General features: G+C 42.3%; 1 protein-coding gene across 2 annotated transcripts in view; it reads right to left on the reverse strand.

Annotated features, from left to right (window-relative positions):
- GOLGB1 (golgin B1) overlaps positions 1–7995 on the reverse strand; it is a 315045-nt gene extending 307050 nt beyond the window's left edge. For both annotated transcript variants that reach the window (XM_085653794.1, XM_085653791.1), the window contains exon 1: positions 7904–7995. The gene's annotated coding sequence lies outside the window, so the exon portion shown is untranslated. The remainder of the gene's footprint in view (positions 1–7903) is intronic.
- Between the last annotated feature and the right edge of the window lie 17064 nt (positions 7996–25059).

Below are 25059 nucleotides of genomic sequence, written 5' to 3' on the forward strand. Positions count from 1 at the left end.
GTATAGTGGAAAGAAGGCGTGTATGGTGGAGAAAGAGAGTGTATGAAGGAAGAGGGACTAACCTAAGGTGTAAGCCAGTTCATTTTAGTGGATTGTCCGTCCTGACGTTCTTTCATCTAAGCCAGTGGGATGGGCATGGCATCAATTTTATTGTCTATGGCTAGTTGAATGCCCTTCATTTCCAGTAGTAGTTCTTTAACACCATCATCAAAACTGTTGGTCAGGTTTGATTGTTCTCAGACTCTTCCTGCGATTAAAGGATAGTTAACATTCTTTTTGCTCATGTAGTCCTCCCATTATGCTTAGCTCAATGTGTAGCCCAGTGCCTGTGTGATAAGCTTAATGTAAGAGGTGCAGGGAGCGTTTGTCCACCATGGCTCCTCGTATGTGTGTCCCACCCAAGCAAGTTCCCGGTGCCAGTCATATCATTTTTGTTTGTATATGTATAGCCTGTGCTCTATCATGAAGGCTTAGCTACCAGCCTGTGATGCACATTTAAATGCAGTGTTTGTGTGCAGATTAATGCAAGGTTGGTTTGGCTGGTCCTGGTATATATTCCTGTTGCAAGCTTGCACCCAGTAAGCTTCTAATGTTCGTTTTGAACACAAGTCTGTTAGTCTATTGGCAGGTCTCGGTCTCTCAATATTTACTACCCTCGACCAGCCTCACTAACTTTTTGATCCCAACAGGAACCAGCAGCAGCTGTACCTCTTGTACCACCCAGCTGCCATCCCAGAGGATCAGCCTTGCTCACAACAGGCACTGTGTGAGTTGCCCATCATGCTACAAAACAGGGAGGGTGCTGCAGTCACCTCCCCCAAGTACCAAGCTCGTTCACCGCATAGGCACCCACGACTGCAGTTCAGCCCAGGATGTAACGGATTCCAACTCATTTAGGCTTGGCTCATGCCCAAGCCTGGACCAGTCATCCGCAGACCTCCACTCTCTCCCAAAAAGATCCTCATCACGCAGAAGCCCTGGAATCAGCCCCACAAGCTTCAGCCACTTCAGTAAGTGTGAGTAGGCTGTCATGCAAATGCGATGTTGGTAGAGTCAATGGTATGGGATAAGAGCCGCAAGGTTATGAAAGCATCTTAGCTGGTGCTCAGCAATGCCTCACCATTTATTTATTCTTGAACATGCTTTTTCCTCTTTATTCTTTCTGTGAAACTAAAAGATTGTTGACTCTAAACTACTATTTGCATTGTGCATACACAATAAACTGTACCACTGCTAAGTATGACCAATAATGGAAGGCATCTGGAACACAGGATTTGTCCAGGATTCCGTAGTTATGTCAAATGGAGGCACCACAATTCAGGCATATCTCTTGATGCAGATAACCACTAGATTACATCTCGGCTTCTCACTCCCCTTGCTTTCTTTTTTCCAGTAAACTTGGCATGGGATGAACAAAGTGAATGATAGAGTAGAAGTAGCCAATCAATCTGTGGATTTATATTTCCAACTATATACACGGAAATCTCATCAAAAAAGTAGTCATCTACTTCTAACTAATGTTATTCATTGGAAGAGTTCCAAAATTGCCACCATTGTAACATCCTAAAAGTACCCCAAGAAAGCCCTGAGTGGTAGCAATGCTGCACAAATATGTCTCTCAATTATGCCTGGAAATTTTGACAGGTGTGCTAGGGCCACCTGTCACATATGTTCCCATATACAAATATGGGAAGCTTGTGCTGCTACTGTTCAAGTTGCACCTGTGCAGTTGATTTAATCAAATCTTGAAAATGTTTTAATATTGAAAAGACAATGTTTTCTTTCTCTGCTTTCCTCTTGTGCTTTCTCTCCTATTTTCTTCTTTATTCCCAACCCCTTTGCCCTCTCTTCTAGTTGCATTATTTATTTTCCATTCATCACTGCTGTTGTTTCCCTCCCCTTCTTTCTTCTCTTTTGCTTTAGCTTATCTCTTCCCATTACCTTACACTAGTACTTTCCATCTACTTGGCACTCAAAGTTTCAGTTTAGTTTGCATGTTTATTTTACATTTAAATTTCTACACTGATGAGTCTCTCTGATTATATGGTGACCTTCTAAATTATTCAAGTTGAGGATGACTGAAGCTGCAGGAGTGTAGTGATAAGACAATTTTAGGAAGATATCTATTCTAAAAGCGACATGGTGCAGAGCATTGAAATCAGAGAAGAAGAAAATGGTATCTCTTGAATGGGTTCCTGATAACTTTGAAATAGAAAAATAGCGACAGAGCCCGATTTCCCCGACTTTGATGTGTGGTAAGATATTAGTGTTTCAAAATTGGCCGGATATTATAAAACTGAATGTGATTCAGTGTATTCAAGACATGTTAACATCAACTGGGTTGTAGGGCGATGATGTGTAGAAACAAGCATTAGCAAAGCCAATAGGTCTCGTCTATGCAAGAGCTATTGGCTTTACCAATTTGTTTCAGCCATGTTCTACACGAGCGTAGTTGTTGTTCAGCATGGCTAAAGGTAAGGGGGTGGTAAAGGAGAATGGAGTGTTATGGAGTGGTGTAGAGAGTCATGGAGTGGCGTGGTGTGGAGTGGAGTGTCATGGCAGGAGTAGAATGTCATAGAGTTGAAGGGAGCAGAGTAGAGTAGAGTAGAATTGAGTGAAGTGGAGCAGAGTGTCATAGATGGAGTGGTACAGAGCGTTGTGGAGTAGTGTAGAACAGAGTGGAGTGGCACAGAGGGTATTACATAGAGAGGAGTAGAGTGGCGTAGAGCGGAGTAGATTGACACACAGTGGAGTGGCATAGTTTGAAGTAGTGTAGGAGAGTGGAATGGCATAGTGTGGAATAGAGTGCTGTAGAGTTGCGTGGAGTGTCATGGAGTTGAGTGGCATAGATTGGAGTAGTGGGGCAGAGTGGAGTAGTGTGTCTTAGTATGGAGTGGCATAGAGGGAGTTGTGTAGAGACTCGTAGAGTGAAGTAGTGTCGTATAGTGGCATAGAGTTGAGTAGAGTGTTGTAGATGGAGTGTCGTAGAGTGGCCTAGAGTGAAGTGCAGTGGTGTACAGTGCATTGGTGTAGAGTATAGTGGTGTAGACTGCATTGGCATAGATCGCAGTGAGGTATAGTAGAGTGGTGCAGACTAGTTTGCAGTGGCATAGATTTCAATGGCGTAGAGTTGAGTGGCGTGGAACACAGTGGTGTAGATGCAATGGCCTAGAATAGATCGTTTCAGAGTAGAGTGAAGTGGCGTAGAGTAGTGTGCAGTGGTGTGGACTGCAGTGGTGCAGAATAGTTTAGAGTGGTGTAAAGTGGAGTGATGAAGAGTTGAGCGATGTTGAGAGCAGTGGCGTAGAGTGCAGTGGCGTAGAGTGGCGCCGAGTTTAGTGGTGGAGAGTGCAGTCTTACAGATTAGCGTGGAGTGCAGCAGCATAAAATGCAGTGGAGCAAAGCACAGGGGTGGAGAGTACAGGGGCGCAGAGTACAGGAGCGCATAGTACAGTGGTGTATATCGCAATCGTGCAGAGGGGCGTAGCATGCAGTGACTGCATGCAGTGACAAAGTGTGATGTGGTGCAGAGCAGTTGGGGTAGAGTGCAGTGGTGCAGAGTAGCTGTGGTAGAGTGCCGTGGTTTTGAGTAGAGTGATGTAGAGTGCATGGACTTAAAGCACAGTGGTGTAAAGTGGTATAGCGTAGTGTAGAGTGGTGCAGCGTGGGATACAGTGACATAGTACTGTGGCGCAGAGTGTTCTGGAGTAGAAATGGCACAGAGAGGAGTGGTGTGAGGTAGAGTGCAGTTGCAGAGTGCAGTGGCACTGAGAGCAGCATTGCAGAGTTGAGTGGAGCGGAGTAGAGTGAAGTTGTGTAGAGTGGAGTGGCCTGGACTGGAGTGGTGTGGACTGCAGTGACAAAAACTGCAGTGGTGCATAGTAGAATGCAGTAGAGTGCACTGGCATGGTGTAGAGTGCAGTTTCATAGAGTGCAGTGGTGCACAGTAGATTAGAGTAGCATAGATTGGATTGGCATGGAGTCGTGGTACTCATAGTACAGCCTGCTGGCCACCAGTGGCCCGGCAGACCTTCCTTGGCAGCCTGCTAACCTTGTGGTGTAGTGAGTGTGTAAACACAAGAGGGTCCATAAATACAAAAGAGGGCTGCTGGAGAATGCGCGATAGGAGCTTCACTGCACATGCTCCCGCAGCCCTCTTCTGTGTTTACTGGATCCCTTGTGACATAACAAGCTTGGCAGGAAGCAAAGGTCCTTTAAAAGTCAGCGTTCACAGCTGACTTTTACAGGGCCATTTTGGAGAGCTTTCTGCTGTCTTAGCTGACGTCTAGGTCCGCAGCCAGCACGCTCTGCTGACTTTGCCGACAACGTCTCTGCCCCCACTCTGCTCATACTACGCCGCCTGCAGACAGCACCCTCCGCCACCTTTGCCGACAACATCTCCATCTGCAGCCTGCTCTTCTCATACCGCCTGCAGCTAGCACTATCCACTGCCATTGAGTACTTATAAGGTATGGATTGCTACTGCTACATCTAGAGCAGGGCAAAAGTGTTTTATTGGTGATATGTGAAGTAATGCCACTGCTGACGTAGCTGCCAAGTTTTCAGATTGCATGTGTGCCATTTTCAAGTTTTCAGTATACTTTTGGGTATGGATCGCTACGTCTACTTCTAGAGCTGGTCAAAATGGCTTTATTGTTGATGTTTGAACTAATGACAATGAGGACATAGCTGCCACATTTTCAGGTTGCATTTGTGTGCCTTTGTCAAGGGTTCAGTGTATTTATGAGTGCTGTTCCACAACCAAATATATGACACTTAGAGTCACACTTTCATGCAAGCGAACCAAAGCAATGAAGTCCATGGGAAAAGAGAAGTATGACATCAGTTTGAACTAGGAGAAGCTCTAAAAATATTTTGAAACTTCTTCAAATCCCCTGTAACGGAAGGTCACTAAACGAGATGTTGATAGGCTGTGGGCCTTATCAGACTTCCTAAGGCACTGCCCCTGGTAGTTGGTAGGGGTGAAGGCAGAAATGTATATTACATTGTGCAAGGCTTTGCACCATCCATTATTAGAAAGCTAACGAACTTCAGATAGTGCTCATTTACATATGACCGTGTATATAACATGCAACATTTTTGCCCCAATTATGATATGTCCCCTGGTGGATGGTATACTATTGATTATTGGAGTTACGCATTCTCACCAAAACAACTAATTTTCATATTTCAATAAGTGCCACGAATTTACTGAACAGAATAACCCACTAGGAGCAGAGCTGTAGAGCAGACTGTCGTAGAGTGCAGTGGTGTAGATTGGCGTAGAGTGCAGTTGTGTAGAGTGGTACAGAGTAGAGTGACAGTGGCATAGAGTAGAGAGCAGTTGGCTTAGAGTGCAGTGGTGTAGAGCATTGCACAGTACAGTATAGTGGCATAGAATTGGGCAGAGTAGAGTGCTGTTGCGTCCAGTGTAGTGGTGTAGAGTATATTGTTTCAGAGTGGAGTGGGGCATGGTAGAGTACAGTGGAGTAGAGCAGAGTGGTGTAGAGTGAAGTGGTGCGGAAGAGATTAGAGCGTAGCGTGGATTGCCACAGACTGCATTGGAGTGGAGGAGAATAGAGTGCATTGGCGTAGAGTGCAGTGGCGTTGAGCGATGTAGAGTGCATTGGTGCATAGTAGAGTAGTGTGTAGTTGAGTACATTGGTGTAGAGTAGTAAAGGAGAGGAGTACAGTGATGAGTGGTGCAGTGCAATTTTAAGTGAAGTAGGATAAAGTGGAGTATTCACGGTGTGCTAGCATACTGCCATTACAGAAAACACATCTTCAATTGAAATGACCATTACATTTGTATAGACATGCAGTTTTACTGATGAAAGTATGCAGCGCACAAATCCAAAGAAACTGCTCAAACCTTTGACACAAAACTGGGTAACGTTCACTGCTTCACAATGTCAGGATGTTCATCAGGTTAAGAAGAAAAACTCAAATACCCTCTACTGCACAATCATTTAAATAAAGCCACCTTTGATTTCATGGAATGGTCCGTCAAGGTACTGGTACTCTCCAGCGCCACCATCTACTGGAAACACACTATGAGAAACAACAAACTGGAACTATCTCCCATACATTGAAAACAAAGTCAGTAGACACCCTATTAGAAGACATAACTCAGTAAACACAATAAAGGGCAACATGAGAGAAATGTTGAACAAATCTTAAAACTTGCAGAGTAGCTGATTTAGGTCCAAAACACAAACTACACACAAACATCCACCAACTATAGACTGAATTACTATAAACTGAAACCAGACACTGCCTGACAAAGATCAAACCAGAAACTCAAAGGCAATAATTTGCTCACAGTGAATATAGACAGGGACAGACTTCAAAGGCATTTTTTCCTACTACGCTGCTCATGGAAAGCATTTGTGCCTTTAATTTGCACAAATTCAGCACGTAAATTGAAAAACTGAGGAAGCAAAAATGTGTATCATAGTTGTGAAAATACAGAAGGAATGGTGTGGGGAGCAATGCAAGTCTCTTGGTGTCGCCTCAAAATGAATAGTCACAAAGAAACATAACGCGTTTTCACAGGAAAAAAAGATAAAGAACAAGATGGTCATATATTATACCACTTGATGTACCCCATGTGCTTCCTTTGCTTTGGCATTACTCCTCTACGCCCTAGGACTTGTCTGCTTCCGCTTAGGGATTTTCTTCCGCTTAGGGATTTTTTTTTCTGTTCAACCGCCTTATTTAACATTCTTGATAGAAAACAACCAGCAGAGGTAAGTAAAATACCAGAATCACTTTAACATGCTCTAGATTCCAGTCCATTGAAATTGTCTTCCACAAGCACCAAAAGACAATTAACAAAAATCAAATCTTGTATTTTCAGTGATATGACCACCGAAGGCCCTTATTTTATATTAAAAACAGAGCTTTGGACTATACCATTTCCTGCTGAAAGGCAATATTTCTCTCCATGTGTTCCCATACCTGGCGTGTTCATGCAATTTTCTGCTTACCTTCCCTCCATGTTAAAGAACAGTAGATGTTTCAGCACCCAGGCTAATGTGCTGCATAGCTAAATACATATAAGGTCCTCCCAAAGGTGAGACCGATTGCATCGCAAATGCTTGTTACGATAGGCATGCCCACTATCTGAGTGTGTAAAGCAAGCGGTGGTAGCTGGGGCAGTTAATAGCAAACCAATAGGTTATTTAGCCTGTGTTGGAGAGGAAGAAAGTAAAGTTAAAAGCACCCATTTTTGCCCAAAAAACGTTAGCCTTCTTCCTGAACAGGGATAGTTTGCATAAGTATTAAGTGCACTGTAACTATGGAGTGGGATAAGACGGCTTTGGTGCTTCTAGGCGTCACAGAGGTTGGTCTCTTGGAGCTATACGAGGCGGGCTATATGTGGATCAGGTTGTGAGTGCTAGGGGTATCAAGGGTTAGACACTGGGGACCTCAAGAACTGTATTCTTTGAGTTGCCGAGAGTAAGGTATTCTAAAGGCTACAGGAGGAATCGTGTGAATCATTACTGGGGCATGCGTTAATCGCGACACAGCTATTAAATTCCTGCACTTCGCTTTTACAGATCAATACATTATGGGAGTTGTAGTCGTTCAGTTTAATTGAGCCAACACACCAGATAACCATGGTATGTAAAGTTCAGGAATAGAAAAGTGGTGCACCGCAGCTGCTTGGTCACCATAGGAATAAGAGCATAACAGTTCAACTCTGCTACACCTCCCCCAACACCGCAAGGGTGGTAGATCGGTGGAAGCATCACGAAGGTTGACTAATGGTACTAGAAGGTTTTAAGGGGAGTTCAGAAGGATTCTAGTCAGCACGGTCAAGGCAAATCATGCAAAGTTTTAACCACGTATTGATGCGTGAACGGGTTACATCAACTCCAAACCGGATCACGTAGCTCACCTGTTTAGACGAAAAATTCTCACATCTTCACTGATAAAAGCCCCGCCTCTCGGCCACATCAGCACAGGAAACTAGGCGCTCTTCCGGGCTCCTATGCTGGCCCGCCCTCTTTTCAGAGAACACCAATCAGTCTTCAGCAAACAATGACAGTTCAGCTCGTAGGCCAATCAAATGACAGAACTTCAGCACAGAGCCGTCGAGTCGCATTAGCCAATTAGTGAGTTGCAGAAAGTATTTGCTGACATCTGTTTCCGGAATCGTCCGTAAAAGCCAACCAGAAATTAGAACCGGGGCAACGTGACTAACTTGAAGCCAATCATGGCTTTGTTGTGGTCCTGTGCGTACTTTGACACTGATAAGCCAAGACATACTTTTTGTTTGCAACTGAATAGACATGGTAACTAAAAAAAACAAAAAATAAACTCTAGAGAAAGAAACCTCAGAGTTCTAGCACTACAACGATAGAATGGCGCAAACCAGTTGGTATCAGATTAGGATTTGATATATGTTGCTAGGTGTTGAAGGTGTTGAATACGAGGATGTAGTGAGGAATAAATATATATTTAATTTCACAAGGCCCCACACGCAAGTGGAAACATGACCGTGTGCATTACAGCTCTCAAAAGATCAAATCCGACGAACTTTAGATAAGGTCATTTATATAAGATAAATGTACTTTCTAACAAGATGACATAATAACATAGCTATCAAGGTTTCAGATTGCTTACGTGTGACATTTTCATAATTTCAGTGTAATTATGAGGGACATTTCAACCACTATGAGTGACACTTTCTTGCGAGCAAAACAAAGCAACCAAGACGGGAAACATGAATATTCGAAATTACACCCATTGAAGCAACAAGAAACTCTAAGAAGATCTTAAAACTGATACAAAGCACAAAAAATGGAAGGGCACTAACCTAGTGCCATTACATAGGGGTGCTGCATGGAGACTGTGTGTTGCTGCAGCCAGGCCCCAGAGTCAGGGGTTTGAGGAAAGTGAGACGTGTGGGAAGGCTCCATACATGGGGGTGCTGCCTGGAGACAGTATGTCACTGAAGGCAGCCAGGCCCCAGTTTCAGGGGGTTTGAGGGAAGCAGAGGGGTGTGAGAATGCTTCATACACATAGCTGCCAAGTTTTCAGATTGTGTGACATTTCCATGGTATCAGTGCACTTATGAGTGACACAACTGCCAAATGTGTGACGTTTTCCTGCGAGTAAAACCAAGCAATGAAGTGTATGGAAAGAAAGAAATATTAGAAATTACACCCTTTTGATCAATGAGAAGCCCTAAAATATATTTCAACTGCTTCAAAACCCCTAAAATGGAAGGTTAAAGTACTGACACAAAACGATTACTGTATCAAGAAATAATAAAAGTAAAACAATCATCATAAAGCATCTAACCTCCCGCCCCCACATGCCATTGCACTTTATTGTGCCCGAATACAGTTAAGTACGTGCTGCAGAGATCAAATAAACACAGGGTAGATATGTTGATGTCCCAGCCAGTACAAGAATGAGCAAAATCACAGCTGGTACATTTTTGTGTTTTTTACCGTTTATCTGTATACTTCACAGAACTAATACAAATAGAAAGCACGTTTAAATGTGTTCCAGCCAGGGCTGAGCCATGACTAATACCTAAATTAAACAAACACGAAATTTGCACGTTACAAATGCATAAAGACGATTTTGTTTCCAGTTAGTATAAGTCATGTCCAGGATCCAGGCCTTTGCAGACTCCAGAAACAACAATTAATGGGCGGTAATTTTAATTTGGAAAGGTGTAAACTCTAAGCAGAATGCATGACTCACCTGAGTACTGCCATTCGAGAGCTGCAGTTTTAAGCTGTCGCAGAACACACGGTGATGCAGCATGGCTATTAAAAAAAATCTTTCCTTATAACACCAACTCAGAAAAATTCTTACACCACTTGTTCATCGGTAGGGCCCATAACACCGAAACACACATATTCACTCAGTTTTCTGGGTCAGTGATAAGTAGACGAGCTGCAAGATATACGGGGTACCTTGTTAATTTTTCACCTAAATATTAACTATATACATTATATACACTTGACTCTGAAATTGTGGGTTCTAAACATCAAGGTACTCCGCTATTTGGGTCGATGGACCAACTAGTAGGAATCAGTTGATGGCGATTAAGCCCAGCTCAATCACAATTAAAACCTTTTAACAATTATTGATCATAACTTTAATTCTAATAACCACAGACTCAGTTTTGAGTTAACATGACATTTTATCTAGATTCATTGAATAAATTGAATAAGTAAAGTTTTATTAAGCAAACATTCTAGACATTATTTTCATAAGCATTTAAGTAAAGATTGAATAGGAAACGGAAAATACTCATTACCCTTGGCCTTAGGGTGATGACGAGAATGATTCACCAGAACATGAATCGAAGATCACAGGATAGGTTCCCAAAGCTGACTGACTGTCCCTCTAACCTCCTCGGACGTATTCCTTCCCAGGATAGAATCCCGCGACGGTCTAGTTCCTTTTCCCCATCAACTTTCTAAGTCCAAAATTTGTCAAAGTCTTTTCAGCATCAGAAGGAGAAATAGTCTCAACAGACAGCGTGTCGTGTTGAATAAATCGATGTAGAATAAGCGAGTGCGACCACGTTATTATAAGCACAACTCTTTTATACCCTTTCACTAACATGCTATACCCAAAATTGAAACCTTTTTAGGGGCTACATTCATTCTGATTGGTCCATTGGAGGGGTGGTGGTAGTCACCTCATTGTCCTCCTTGCCTGAATCGGTTCTGCAAATAATCCATTCATACAGAATCTCGTGATTCATCAAGTCCAAAAGTTCATTTTTACTTTGTTAACATATTTGCAACATTTTCCAATAGTTAGGAACTTGTTCATCTTCTGGAGTTCGAGTCACTCATCCGTTCCCAGGCATTCATGCTAAAATTTTGGCACAACTCTCTTCTTAGGCCAGGCTGGCCTTGACATCACTCACTCCGGGCATAGGCCACACACTTGTGACTGGCACTTCCTTTCTGCTCATGCGCGGGGTCCATCTTTATTCTGTGCACGCAATCACGTCTCTTGACAGCGGCCATTTTCCCAGTGAGGCCTAGCAGGCCCAAACGGAACTAGTACGAAAACAACATAGCAGAAATTAGACATAGAAAATAAGCCCTCCTGTTTACCACCCACCATTCTAGTAACCCATGTTAGGTGTTACCTAGCATAAGCGACATTTAAAGCCATTTTACTTACCATCTGCATTCTTTGCCACAATATATTTTACTACAAACGAAATACATGCAATTTACGTCTACTTTCTACACAAATCACAAACCTATGTTAATTTAATTTCAAATTTGTAAATAAATTAGATTTTTTCAATTGCCAGTTAGTTTCCCACGTGTAGTGTCTAATTAAAGGTGCATTTATTGATTAGTTCATGCATTCAAACAGTTAGTATTTTGAAGGTTATGAGGTCATTAACTTCGAAGGGGGTACAATTTTTTTTTAGTATTTCCCCTGCTCCATCAATTCCCCCCTTTGGTGATTTTTAATATCACCACAAAAACCATCTTTACCAATTTGTCAAAAAAATCATGTTTCTTTTTCATTTGTCAGTTCAAACAATTGTCAAACAATTGTATTCTTCACATTTTGTCTTAGAATTATTGTATATTTTCTCTTTAAATTCTTCTAATTCAATCTCTCCCATTTCTCGTTCTCTTTGTTTATTTTTCTCATTTTGTCTTTTTACCTTATTTTGTCTTTTTCTTTTTCTAATACATACACATGCTAATCTCAACATTAATGTCATTAATATTACTATTGTCACTGGTATTAATATTTTCCCAACTAATGAACTACCTATTTCTGTAAACCATTTCTTTACAGAGGAAAAACTCTTACCAGGTTTCTCCCAAGCACCGTCAACCTACAGTGGGGTAACGTCTTCATGCAATTTAGTAATATTCTTTATATACCTTTGTATATTCTGACTTTTATCTGGAATATAAGTGCAACGATGTTGTACCTTCAGCATTCCACAGACTCCTCCCTCTTTTGCCAAAAGAATATCAAGGGCAAGTAGATTTTGCATCACCATAGCTCTCATGAAAACCATCTCGGTATTTAGCATTAAGAATCCTCCAGCAGTATTCGTTGATAAACAATCTACTATTGTTGACAATTTCCAAATTTTATATGCATTAAAAGATATACCCACTGCTGGTATCAATGCTCCAAAAATATCACCTATTATCTCTGAGAAACTTTCTCTTCTTCTACGTGTTAGTGGTTAACCTATCTTGTGAGTTCCTTTAGTTCTCCTATCTACATGAAATATCTTTGGAAAGACCAGGCCTAGATAACATGTTCAATACCAATGGTCCGGCAACCTATAATAAGCTTTGTTCCCACAAATAAAATAGATCCCTGGGAATACTGGATCTTTTCCTCCTTTGAATCCCCATCCCCCTATAATTCTGTATGTATCTCGGCATTCACTAGCACCCACGAAATAGCTGTCATACACAGTGTTATCTCTACGAATGCACAATTTCCTTTGTTGAGGCAAATCTATCCCTATTGCTACAGTAGTTTCACTCTTATCATAACTTCCTTCCCCAAAACCCCAAGGTGGTGTTTTCATCTTTTCTCCTGTTACTTTTCTTTGAAACTTAACTCTTCTTTCCTCTACCATATCTAAAAATACTTTTTCTTCTTTCCTTAATCTACAAGTAAGGTTGTGTCTAAATGCGTATTCTAATGTTAATTCTTTTGTTTCTAAGAAAAATTCTCCAAAAACGTTACCAGGTTTCCCCTTGTTTAGTTCAGGAACTACAGAAACTTTAGCAAAAATGTCATCCATATCAGTATAATAATATTCTAAAATGCCTGTCTTATAAAATAAACTAGCCAACACACTGCAAGCTATTCCATACATCAAGGGAAGGTGATGCTATGTTACACCCTCTGTCACAGACGCAGGTAACTGCATGCAAACATAACAATCTCCAACATCCATTGTTTCTACATATTCATATAAAAGCCTTGTAAAAACATTCTTAGAAATATCATTTATTGACCTGTCTCTATGAGTCTCAGTATTATCTTTTAAAAAAAAAAAAATTTATTCCTCAGAAAAGTTACAGTCAATCCAAATAAAGAAGAAAAAGAAAACCACAATTGATCCAGGAATCATAATAACTAGATAAATACAATACACAGTCTTTCTTTTAACCGTATAGGCTTAACATTTCCTTTTATCCCTGCTGCTCCACCAGGGGGCCCCAAAATTGTAACCCCTTTTTTCTCGCTCGCCTACCCTTACATTTATATAGTACCATCTCCAAGTTAAATACATGAAAAAGTCTGGCGTACCAAGCTTGGTATTTCAGAGGATCTTCATCTTTCCGTTTTGAAGCAATCATTATACGCAGGGTTACTGTTAACATAAAAGAAAAATAAACTTGGAACAATTCAAGCTGTAAGGTCTCATCACAACCAAATAATAATAAAGTTGAGGTCAATGGGACCACCCGCCCCATAGTCTCATACAAAAATGTTTCAATCCCTTGCTTCACTATGCTCAATTTACAACATTCGGCAAACATATGAACCATATCTGCAGGACTTTGTCCACATCTTGGGCAGTTATTGGTCTCCCTTTTTCCCCCATGCCCACAATTTTGCTGGTGTAAAATAAAGAATAAAAACAGTTTTCAAGTGTTGGGCCTTAAGTTTGGCCGATAAAAAAACCTTTTTTGACAGTTCTAAAGATCTACATAAGTCCACGTCCTGATTACCCAATTTAACCGCCCACCCACTTTCCGTTCTAGATATATCATCGGTGTTGGCTTCCACCAGCATTGAGTATATTTACTTCACTCGAGGCTGCCTATGAACTAGGCAATCTAAAAGCGGAATTGGGGCCAAATTAGGAAGTTGTGAAATAACCGGTTTGATTGCCTCCCTGATTTGTATGTACTTAAATAGGCATCGAGATCTACCCAAATCGTTCCTGAATCTCTTCAAATGACATAAGTCCGTTTGAATTAACAATATCGCCGATATTATTGATTCCCGCCTGCTCCCAATTTCTACAAATTTTGTCATACAGTGGAGCTGGAAGGATTGATGAGCGCCATAGTGACAGATAGCGCTGGATTTTTTGAATTTTTAAGACTTTACTAGATTTCCGCCATACTTTCCAGGCTGCTCTGAGCGGTTTGAAGTGGGTTTTCTTATAATAGCTCCACTCCAGCTGTTTCAATACTGCCCCTGGTGCTGAATCACCCATAGCTAATTCAAAAATGGAGGGCGGAATCTCCCTGTCCTGACCTGCTGGCATTGTCGGTCTAGGCCTAAATAAGATGATCATTTACTGCAACGTTATAGCCCAATAATAATATAGGAGATTAGGAACAGCCAGCCCCCCTCGGTCTTGTGGAAGGGTCATTAATTTCAGTGATCTCCTGACTTTCTTGTATCCCCAAATAAATTGCGAGAAGATCCCCTCTATTTTTTTAAAGAAGGAGTTTGAGGGTTCAAGTGGTATGCATCGAAATAGATATAAAATTTTAGGAAACATTGTCATCTTTATGACATTTGCCCTTCCGATAATGGATAGATGCAAATGATCCATTCTCTTTAAATCGGCCCCTATTTTTTAAGAACGGGGTACGAGTTGATATTCCAGATAGTCCCAACATCCGCCGCAATGGTTAGCCCTAAATACGTGGCTGCCTCCGTCCTCTGAGAATCCTGCCCGGAAATAGACTTTGAGCAGACAATTTTTGTTTTGTCGGCATTTAACCCGTAGCCCGACTGCTTCCTGAATTCCCAGGCCAGAGTTTCAGTACTCCCTATTGCCACCTGTGGGTCAGGGGTAACTACTGCAATGTCGTCAGCATAAGCTAACACCGTGGTACTGCAGCCCCTGACCACTACCGGTTGGGTTGCCTGGTCGTTTAGTAGTGACCTAATCAACGGGTCTATGTATAGCGCAAAAAGGATTGGGGAACAGGAGCAGCCCTGCCTAGTACCACGGGCGATCTTAACCTTCCCCAACTCCCTCCCCATCAGCTGTATTTTCGCATATGATTAAATATACATAGCTCTAAGGGCAGTTGAAATACGTGAACCAAAGCCGTTTGATCTTAGATTCTGCCGCAAGTTTACCCACTCCACCTGATCAAACGCTTTCTGTGCGTCCAGCAGTATTAGAGATATCTGTTGACCCGAGACCTCCGCTATATTAAATAATGAAATTACCCTTTGGATATGGTCTGTCGTCCCTCTGCCCTGAATGAAGCCATGTTGCCATGGACTTACTAGAGATGCAATTATCTTTGAAAATCTGAGCGCTAAGATCTTCAAATAAAGCTTTTCATCAGTATTTATCAAAGAGATTGGCCTATAAGAGGCTGGATCTTCTGCTACCTTTTCCTTCTTCAAGAATATAACTATATTGGTCTCCTGCAAGGATTTTGCTGGGATTCCCTTCTGTTGTATGGCTAAAACAGGTCTAATAAAAAAGGAGCTAATTCTCTATGAAGAACTTTATAGATCTCCATCGGTATTCCATCAGGGCCTGCTGCCTTCCCTGAAGCCATCAGCAGCAGTGCCTCGTTAACCTCCTCCATTGTAATGTCTACTTCTAGCTCCTGGATCAGTGGAGGCCGTCCTTCCAATCTTGCGTCTCCTGATATTGGAGCACTAAGCCTGGAGCGATATAAATCCTGATAAAAGTCAGCAAATAGTTTTAAAATTTCTTGGGATTCAGTAGCTATTTTGCCGCCCTTCCCTTCTAACCTTGAGATACTGTTTGCAGTTGCCCTTTGTCTTACACAAAGTGCCAGATGTTTCCCCGTCATTTCTCCATATTCGTAAGTATCCCGCACACAGGTTGGGAACCTTTTAGCAGCTTTTTAATTAAACACCCCATTTATTTCAGCCTTAGTTCTAATTATTTTTAGCTCAAGATTCGATTGCAGCTGAGTCTGTTTTTGCGCTATAGCTATCATATGCTCTTCCTCATAGTTACTCAGCTCCTTCATGAGTGCAAGTGTTTCCTCTCGTTGTTTTTTCCTATGGAACCCTACAAAACTAATTATTGCCCCCTAAGCCCTGCCTTAAACGCGTCCCATACATTTTCTCTTGAAGTAATGTACCTATTGATATCATAAAACCGAGTAGCCCATCCCCTAATATGCTCAACAAAACCTTCAGTAGCTAATAGCTTCCTATCAAAAGTCCATTTTACGGCTGATCATACATGCCCCAGGGCATCTATATCTAATACCAAAGGGTTATGGTCTGAGAGAATGAAAAATAGGTATATCCTGGATCCCATGGCTTTTTATATGACCACATATCTACTAGCCCATGACTATCAACCAGTGCCTGTAATGCTTGGAAGACCTGTGGCTTCCTCCCCTGATATCCTCCCCTGCCCATACCACTTGCGTCGATATAAATATTAAAATCGCCACAAATAATAAGGGGGAGGAGGTGGCCAGGAGGCAAGCTCAATTTCCAATTTTACCTGCAAGTCTGCATCATCTAGATCTGATCCATAAATAGTACATAATGCACAATTACTTGGGATTAGGGCAATTGCCCACCTACCCCATTTGTCTGATAGTGTTCGTTTAATAGGTGGCAGCCGGTTAGATACGTGAATTGCAACCCCTCTGGTGTTAGAAGTTTGCGACGAACAAATTACTTGAGTATAACCTGGAATGATATTAAGCCCTCTCTTCTGCCATGGAATATGAGTTTCTTGCTGACTAATAATGTCCGCACCTAATGTTCGCAATACTTCTCCTGTCCTACCTCTCTTACCCCGATCGTTCAGCCCCCGAATATTTACCGTGCAAATCGTCAGCCTACCCATCCCTACCATTTCCTTGGTGCCTACATTGCCTCTTTGACCATTCCTTCAAATTACCTAGAGCCCACATATTTATTTTACAACATTACTCTGCTTTCCTGAGTTTTTTTCTTCCCCCCCTCTCCCCCCAATCCCCCTCCCACCACCTCCCTCCCCCATCCCACCCCACCCCCCCTCCCTGTGTTGTGAAGCAACAGACCTATCTAGGTCTGTGGGTGATGATTGGTGGTGCTCTCCCTAGGGTGACATGTGTAATACAAATTAGTGAGTTTTAACCCCCCCTAGACCTTCGTTTCTATCTTCAGCTTATTTTAGCTATTACTGAATACCCCCACCCTATTCTAAATCAAATTTGCACACAACAAAAAGTCTTGGCCAGCCAGAAAACCAGAAGGATGAATCTTAGTTATTCCCAACTAGTTCCAAGGATTTTCTACACAAGAAAGTACGTTGAAGAAGTCCGAATCCTTGACCCCCTGTATTTAGGAACTCCTTGGCCTTAATCTCCGATGTGAAGACTCTAACCCGTTCCTTCCAGACTATTTTCAACTGGGCCGGGTTCAGTAGAAAGGCTTGTGCACCCTTCTCCTGGAACTGGGTAATCATTTGACTTAGCCGCCATCGTCGTTTCACAGTAATATGGCAGAAGTCTGGCCTGGTGAAGAAGGAATACCCATCTGCTGCACGTTGTGCATCTGGTCTGGCCTTCTCGAACACACTTTGCCTCAATAGATAGTTCCCGAAATAAACCAGGAGTGCCCGTGGTTTGGCATCTGGGCAAATTGGCTGACGTATGTTAAATGACACTCGATGTGCCCTTTGTATTGCCTGGGGCCAGTTCCATCTCTCCAGTTCTGGGAAGGATTTCTGCAACCATAAATACTCGTGCGCCTGACCCTTCTTTTCCTTCCGGAACCCCAGAAATCGTAAGTTATTCCTTCTTTGGCGGTTTTCACTTTCTTCTAGCTTCCATTGGATATCAATAAGTTGTGCCTCGTGTGCCTCCACTTGCCCCTTTGAGCCTCCTAACTCCACCTCCAATGAAGCAGTTCTTGATTCCACCTCTGTCATCCGATCACTGATATTATTACAGGTTCTTCCGATTTTCCTGACGGCCCCCTGAAGTTTCTGCGTGACATTTTGTGCGTGTTTGCTCTCCATTCGGGCTTCCTTGCGGTGTGCAACAACGCACTGCAAAATTGATTCCAATGTGGGAGGCGCTGAGGTGGATTCTCCTTTACTGGTAGGGTGCTTACTATTTCCAACCAGTTGGTCTCCGAGAGAATAATCCCACCTTAAATCATTTGGTCTTGGGTTCTCAACTCTAGGTACTCTAGAGTTTGTCTTTCGAGTGGTTGGGATAGCTTGCCTGCCACTAATACCAATGCCAGATGCTCTGTCCTCCTCACTTGACTCTACGTTAGACCCAGTTACTGATCCCAGACCTGACCAGGTGGCATCCGATAGGGAATAGATATCGGTTGCTTCAGAGTCAATATCCCTCTCCCCTGGCAATCTATGAGCCCTTGCTGGCCCCGGAGGTTCTCTTTCCTTTACCCTTAAATCTTGCACAGTAAGGTGTCGCTCGGCCCTCTCCCTGGTGGTTTTTCCGGGTTTTATTGGTGCCTTTTTCCGCATCTCCCAGGGTCTCTCCATTGTATTCTAGGTCCTCTTGGGTAACTTGAGTAGCTAGTTGATATGCTTCCTCCTGTAAGAGCTCGAGACCCCCAGGGACCCCTGTTTCTTGCCAATTAGTGCCTGCGCTGGCTTCTCCCATGCCCGAATTTGCTTCAATGCATACTTCTGGCACAGTTCCCTGAGTTTCCTCTCCTCGTGACCCTGTCTCCTTGAGGCCCTCCTTATGCCCCTTTGGTTGCTGGTGTAATGTCTCGTGCACTGTCTCGTTTCCCGGAGGCTCCCCCTGCTTCCCGTCCTCCTCTGGGCCCACCGGTGGCTTACCAGTTATTTTCCTGATCTGTCCGCTCTCTCCTACTGCAGCCCCTGCTTGCTTGTTCGGCCGATCCGTTCCTTGTATGCCAGAGCCCCTTAGCAGGTCGATGACTGACACTGCGGTGCGAGGTGGCTGGGGCTGTGAGCCCGCGCCCTTCCCCCTCCCCCTCCCGTCTGGGAGATTCTCTGCACGTCTCTTCTTCCTGCGTCCATGGAGTGTAGCCAGTGCCGTCTCTATCTCTGCCGGGTCTTTCCGTGGGGAACCCTGGAGGCCAGTCTGAGGGGTCGCCCCTCTGCCTCTTGTGCCGGACTTTGGGGGCATATTGCTGGCAACTGCTACAACACTGCACCTCGAGGAGCGGGAGAGCTCCTGCTCAAAGCCTCTGCACCTGATGATCAGCGTCTCCACAATCTCCGTCAGTGCCGTGATCCAGCCCTTCAGCCTCGGTACAATATATACAGCTTCTGTCCAAGCGTTAGCGCTAACACCACATTTCCCAGCTTGGGGGCATAGCATTCTGAGGTAGCGTGGGGTTAAATTGAATAAATAATGTAATTCCCTCGAGAGCCACCTACAACTGCTTCACACGGTTGCCATCTTGCTTCCCTCACTCTCAGTCTCAGTATTATCTACTAGTGTTGCAGTATTCTTTGTGTCATGTGCTTTGTCACTATGTGTTTTATTGTTCATCCCAGATGTATTTTCTAAGTGGAATAATTATTGCTAAAATAAACCAAATAAGCATCAGTAAACCTGGACCGTAAAAACACATTCTACACCATCTGTGTAGAAAACTTCACCTAGATCTTCTATTTTCATTCTCTGCCATGGCGAACTATAATCTAAGATATATACAGAAAAATGTATCTCTCCACACTCCACACACTTTGTCTTTATTCTGGTTACTTCTGTCTCTTCAGGATGGGCACAGTTCACTTTCACCCTCCTGTTTACAATTTTTGTTTGAGTTCTCTTGACTGCTATCCACCTCTTCGATGTCAGTCAGTGCTATGTAAGTCCATTCAGGTGATTTGTACTTCAAATTAGGTCTTTTTACTCTTTTTGGTCTTTGCAATTGCCCTTTATTCAAATGTATTTGATTTCTTTGACTTGTTATTTCATTCACTAGTTCTTCCTTGTCTTTGTTCAAATATTTTATTTTATATCTCAGTCTTCTACATTCGTTGGGCCAATTGTCTCCTTTTCTTGGCCATTTCAGTTCAGTCTCTATTTCTTCCCATTCCACTTTCCAAGCTCTCTTTTTTGGTCCTCTCCTTTGTCTTATTTCTTCTTCACTTTCTTCCGATTCTGTTTCAGATCTCACTTCACTTTCTTTAATTTTGAACTATATGATCTCTGATTCTTCGTCAGAAGTTAGATTTCCCTCTGTTGTTGCAATTACTTCTGAAACGATTTTTCCAAAACTTGTACTTGGTTGTTCAACATCACTGTGAATTATTTCTGTCTCTCCTGTTTCAATATCAATTGTCTGTCTTTCAAAGTTCTCTGTTTGCTTTTCAATGTCCTCAGTTTGTCTTTCACCAAATTCAGATTTGTCTGCTTCAGATGCCGAACTGGTGTCTGATATTTCCAGATGTCGACTTACATGTCGATCTCCAGGATCTGGATCTTTGATTGTATGACTGGCATGAATCCAATTTTTCACACCTGCACACTTTACTGCTGTGTTAGTCACCAGGATCACCTGTCGTGGTCTATCCCAGCGAGGAACCAGGCAATTTCTTCTTCAGTGGACTTTTATGCGCACCCAATCTCCTGGACTCAGATCATGAGCTGGGTTTCTTTCAAGAGTGATCACATCCGGTCCAAACTGATGAAACACAGAATGCACCACATCAGCCAAGCCTTTGCAATAGTCCAGAACAAGATCATCAGTTATAGTCAGAAGTTTGTTGACAGGTACGAATGTTTGTCTCATTACTCGTTCCATTATTATCTCATGAGGACTCAAACCTGTTTTTCTGTCTGGTACGCTCCTCATGCTCATAAGCACAGGAGGTAGGGCATCTGGCTATTTGAGTCCATGGCTAGACACATTATCCCTAGCCCATTCTTGATTGTGCCATTTACTTGCTCAACCACCCCAGAAGCCTCTGGTCTGTAGGCACAATGCAGCTTTTGTTGAATGTCTAATGCTTCACATATCAGCTGGATAATCTCATTTTGGAAATGACTTCCTCTATCTGTTTCTGTCGTTACTGGAAAACCATATCTAGCAATTAATTCTCCCAGCAGGAGTTTTGCTACAGTAACTCCATCATTCCTTCTTGTCGGATATGCTTCCACCCAATGAAAAAACAAACAGACAACCACCAAGACATACCTCTGTCTGTTACTCGGGGGCAATTCAATGAAATCTGGTGGCATTCTGGTAAAAGGACCTCCTTCTTGTCCTATTGTTCCCAAACTCACTACTGTTTTCCTTCCAGGATTTAACTGTTGACATATAAGACATCTTTGATAAAGACTCTCAGCTATAACCCTAAATTTGAGGTTGTACCAAGTCTGTTTAAAAAGTCTGATCATTTCATCTCTACCTATGTGTGCCTGTCCATGGTACATCTGTGCCATGTTAGAGATCATGCTATCAGGCATAACTGGTCTTTCATCTCTGTAAACCCAAACTCCAGCTTCCTCTCTTTGTCTACAGCCTGATTTTATCCAAATGTCTTTTTCCTCATCATTTGCTTCTTCCTGCAATTGTCTCACTTCTTCCCACATTTCAACTGTGTTAGTAAACATCAAAGGACATGAAACATGTTCTTTTTCCCTCCTCCAATTCATTGAGGTTGTATGTCTGGCACAATATTGAGCTATTTCGACAGCAAATCTATTGCCTTCTGTAATGTAGTCATCACCATTCTTGTGTGCAGCACATTTCACAACTGCAATCTGTTTAGGCAGCTGTATCGCCTCTAGCAACATTTTCACAAACTCACTATTCCTAATTGGAGATCCTGAAGAAGTCATGAATCCTCTCTGGGACCAGATTTGTCCAAAATCATGTACCACTCCGAAGCCATACTGGCTATCCGTGATCACAGTGATTCGGAAATTCCTTCCCAGTTTACAAGCTCGAATCAGAGCAATCAGCTCTGCAACTTGTGCTGAACGTATTCGTCTCAAGCAAGATGCTTCCATTATGTCTGTCACTGTACATACAGCATACGCAGCACTTAAAATTCCTTCTTTCGTTCTCAAGCATGATCCATTCACAAACATCACATAATCTGATTCTTCTAGAGGTTAATCTCTGATGTCAGGGTGGGGCTTTGTGCAAAATTCAAGTACATCCAAGCAATTGTGATCAACGTCATCTTTGACTTCTGTATTTACTGCATCAGGTAATAGAGTGGAAGGATTCGCACTTACGCATCTCACAATTGTTACATTGTCTGCACCCAGAATCACCTTCTCATATCTGGTTAATCGACTATGTGTCATGAACTGGGTTTGTGTTCTGGTCAGGACAATTTCAACTGAATATGGGACATATACCTTCAGAGGATACCCCGTCCCAATGTCTTCACTCTGTTCCAGACTCACACAAGTGGCTGCTACTGCTTTTAGACATCCAGGCAATGCTTTTGATACTAGGTCCAAAACAGCTGAGAAATACGCTCATTCTTCCATGCCTTTGTACTAATACCGAAAGTGCACATCCGTCTCTTTCACTACAGTACAACTCAAATTCTTTCTCATAATCTGGCATTCCAAACACTGGGGCTTCACACAACCTGTTTCTCAATTGCTTGAAAGCTTCCATCTCTTCCTCATTCAACACAATTGGATCTTTTACATCACTTTTTGTTAATCGCTGTAAAGGTTTTGCAATCAATGAAAATCCATTTATCCACTGTCGGCAGTAACCAACCATTCCGAGATACATTCTCACCACTCTCTGTGTCATTGGGGCTCTCATTCCTTTGATAATCCTGATTCTTTCTGTTGTGACTTTTCTCATCCCTTTTTCAATCTTATGACCTAAATACTGCGCTCAGTATTATCTACTAGTGTTGCAGTATTCTTTGTGTCATGTGCTTTGTGTTTTATTGTTCATCCCAGATGTATTTTCTAAGTGGAATAATTATTGCTAAAATAAACCAAATAAGCATCAGTAAACCTGGACCGTAAAAACACATTCTACACCATCTGTGTAGAAAACTTCACCTAGATCTTCTATTTTCATTCTCTGCCATGGCGAACTATAATTTAAGATATATACAGAAAAAATGTATCTCTCCACACTCCACACACTTTGTCTTTATTCTGGTTACTTCAGTCTCTTCAGGATGGGCACAGTTCACTTTCACCCTCCTGTTTACAATTTTCGCTTGAGTTCTCTTGACTGCTATCCACCTCTTCGATGTCAGTCAGTGCTATGTAAGTCCATTCAGGTGATTTGTACTTCAAATTAGGTCTTTTTACTCTTTTTGGTCTTTGCAATTACCCTTTATTCAAATTTATTTGATTTCTTTGACTTGTTATTTCATTCACTAGTTCTTCCTTGTCTTTGTTCAAATATTTTATTTTATATCTCAGTCTTCTACATTCGTTGGGCCAATTGTCTCCTTTTCTTGGCCATTTCAGTTCAGTCTCTGTTTCTTCCCGTTCCACTTTCCAAGCTCTCTTTCTTGGTCCTCTCCTTTGTCTTATTTTTTCTTCACTTTCTTCCGATTCTGTTTCAGATCTCACTTCACTTTCTTTAATTTTGAACTATATGATCTCTGATTCTTCGTCAGAATTTAGATTTCCCTTTGTTATTTCAATTACTTCTGAAACGATTTTTCCAAAACTTGTACTTGGTTGTTCAACATCACTGTGAATTATTTCTGTCTCTCCTGTTTCAATAACAATTGTCTGTCTTTCAAAGTTCTCTGTTTGCTTTTCAATGTCCTCAGTTTGTCTTTCACCAAATTCAGATTGTTCTGATTCAGATGCCGAACTGGTGTCTGATGTTTCCAGACGTCGACTTACAGGTCGATCTTCAGGATCTGGAACTCCAACTGCTTCAGTTTCTGTATCAGATGCCGAACTGGTGTCTGATATTTCCAGATGTCGACTTACAGGTCGATCTCCAGGATCTGGATCTTTGATTGTATGACTGGCATGAATCCAATTTTTCACACCTGCACACTTTACTGCTGTGTTAGTCACCAGGATCACCTGACGTGGTCTATCCCAGCGAGGAACCAGGCAATTTCTTCTTCGGTGGACTTTTATGCGAACCCAATCTCCTGTACTCAGATCATGAGCTGGGTTTCTTTCAAGAGTGATCGCATCCGGTCCAACCTGATGAAACACAGAATGCACCACATCAGCCAAGCCTTTGCAATAGTCCAGAACAAGATCATCAGTTATAGTCAGCAGTTTGTTGACAGGTACGAATGCTTGTCTCATTACTCCTTCCATTATTATTTCATGAGGACTCAAACCTGTTTTTCTGTCTGGTACGCTCCTCATGCTCATAAGCACAGGAGGTAGGGCATCTGGCTATTTGAGTCCATGGCTAGACACATTTTCCCTAGCCCATTCTTGATTGTGCCATTTACTTGCTCAAGCACCCCAGAAGCCTCTGGTGTGTAGGCACAATGCAGCTTTTGTTGAATGTCTAATGCTTCACATATCAGCTGGATAATCTCATTTTGGAAATGACTTCCTCTATCTGTTTCTGTCGTTACTGGAAAACCATATCTAGGAATTAATTCTCTCAGCAGGAGTTTTGCTACAGTAACTCCATCATTCCTTCTTGTCGGATATGCTTCCACCCAATGAAAAAACAAACAGACAACCACCAAGACATACCTCTGTCTGTTACTCGGGGGCAATTCAATGAAATCTGGTGGCATTCTGGTAAAAGGACTTCCTTCTTGTCCTATTGTTCCCAAACTCACTACTGTTTTCCTTCCAGGATTTAACTGTAGACATATAAGACATCTTTGACAAAGACTCTCAGCTATAACCCTAAATTTGGGGTTGTACCAAGTCTGTTTAAAAAGTCTGATCATTGCATCTCTACCTATGTGTGCCTGTCCATGGTACATCTGTGCCATGTTAGAGATCATGCTATCAGGCATAACTGGTCTTTCATCTCTGTAAACCCAAACTCCAGCTTCCTCTCTTTGTCTACAGCCTAATTTTATCCAAATGTCTTTTTCCTCATCATTTGCTTCTTCCTGCAATTGTCTGACTTCTTCCCACATTTCAACTGTGTTAGTAAACATCAAAGGACATGAAACATGTTCTTTTTCCCTCCTCCAATTCATTGAGGTTGTAT

Source organism: Triturus cristatus, chromosome 4_1 (genome assembly GCF_964204655.1).
Source record: "Triturus cristatus chromosome 4_1, aTriCri1.1, whole genome shotgun sequence".
NCBI lineage: Eukaryota > Metazoa > Chordata > Amphibia > Caudata > Salamandridae > Triturus > Triturus cristatus.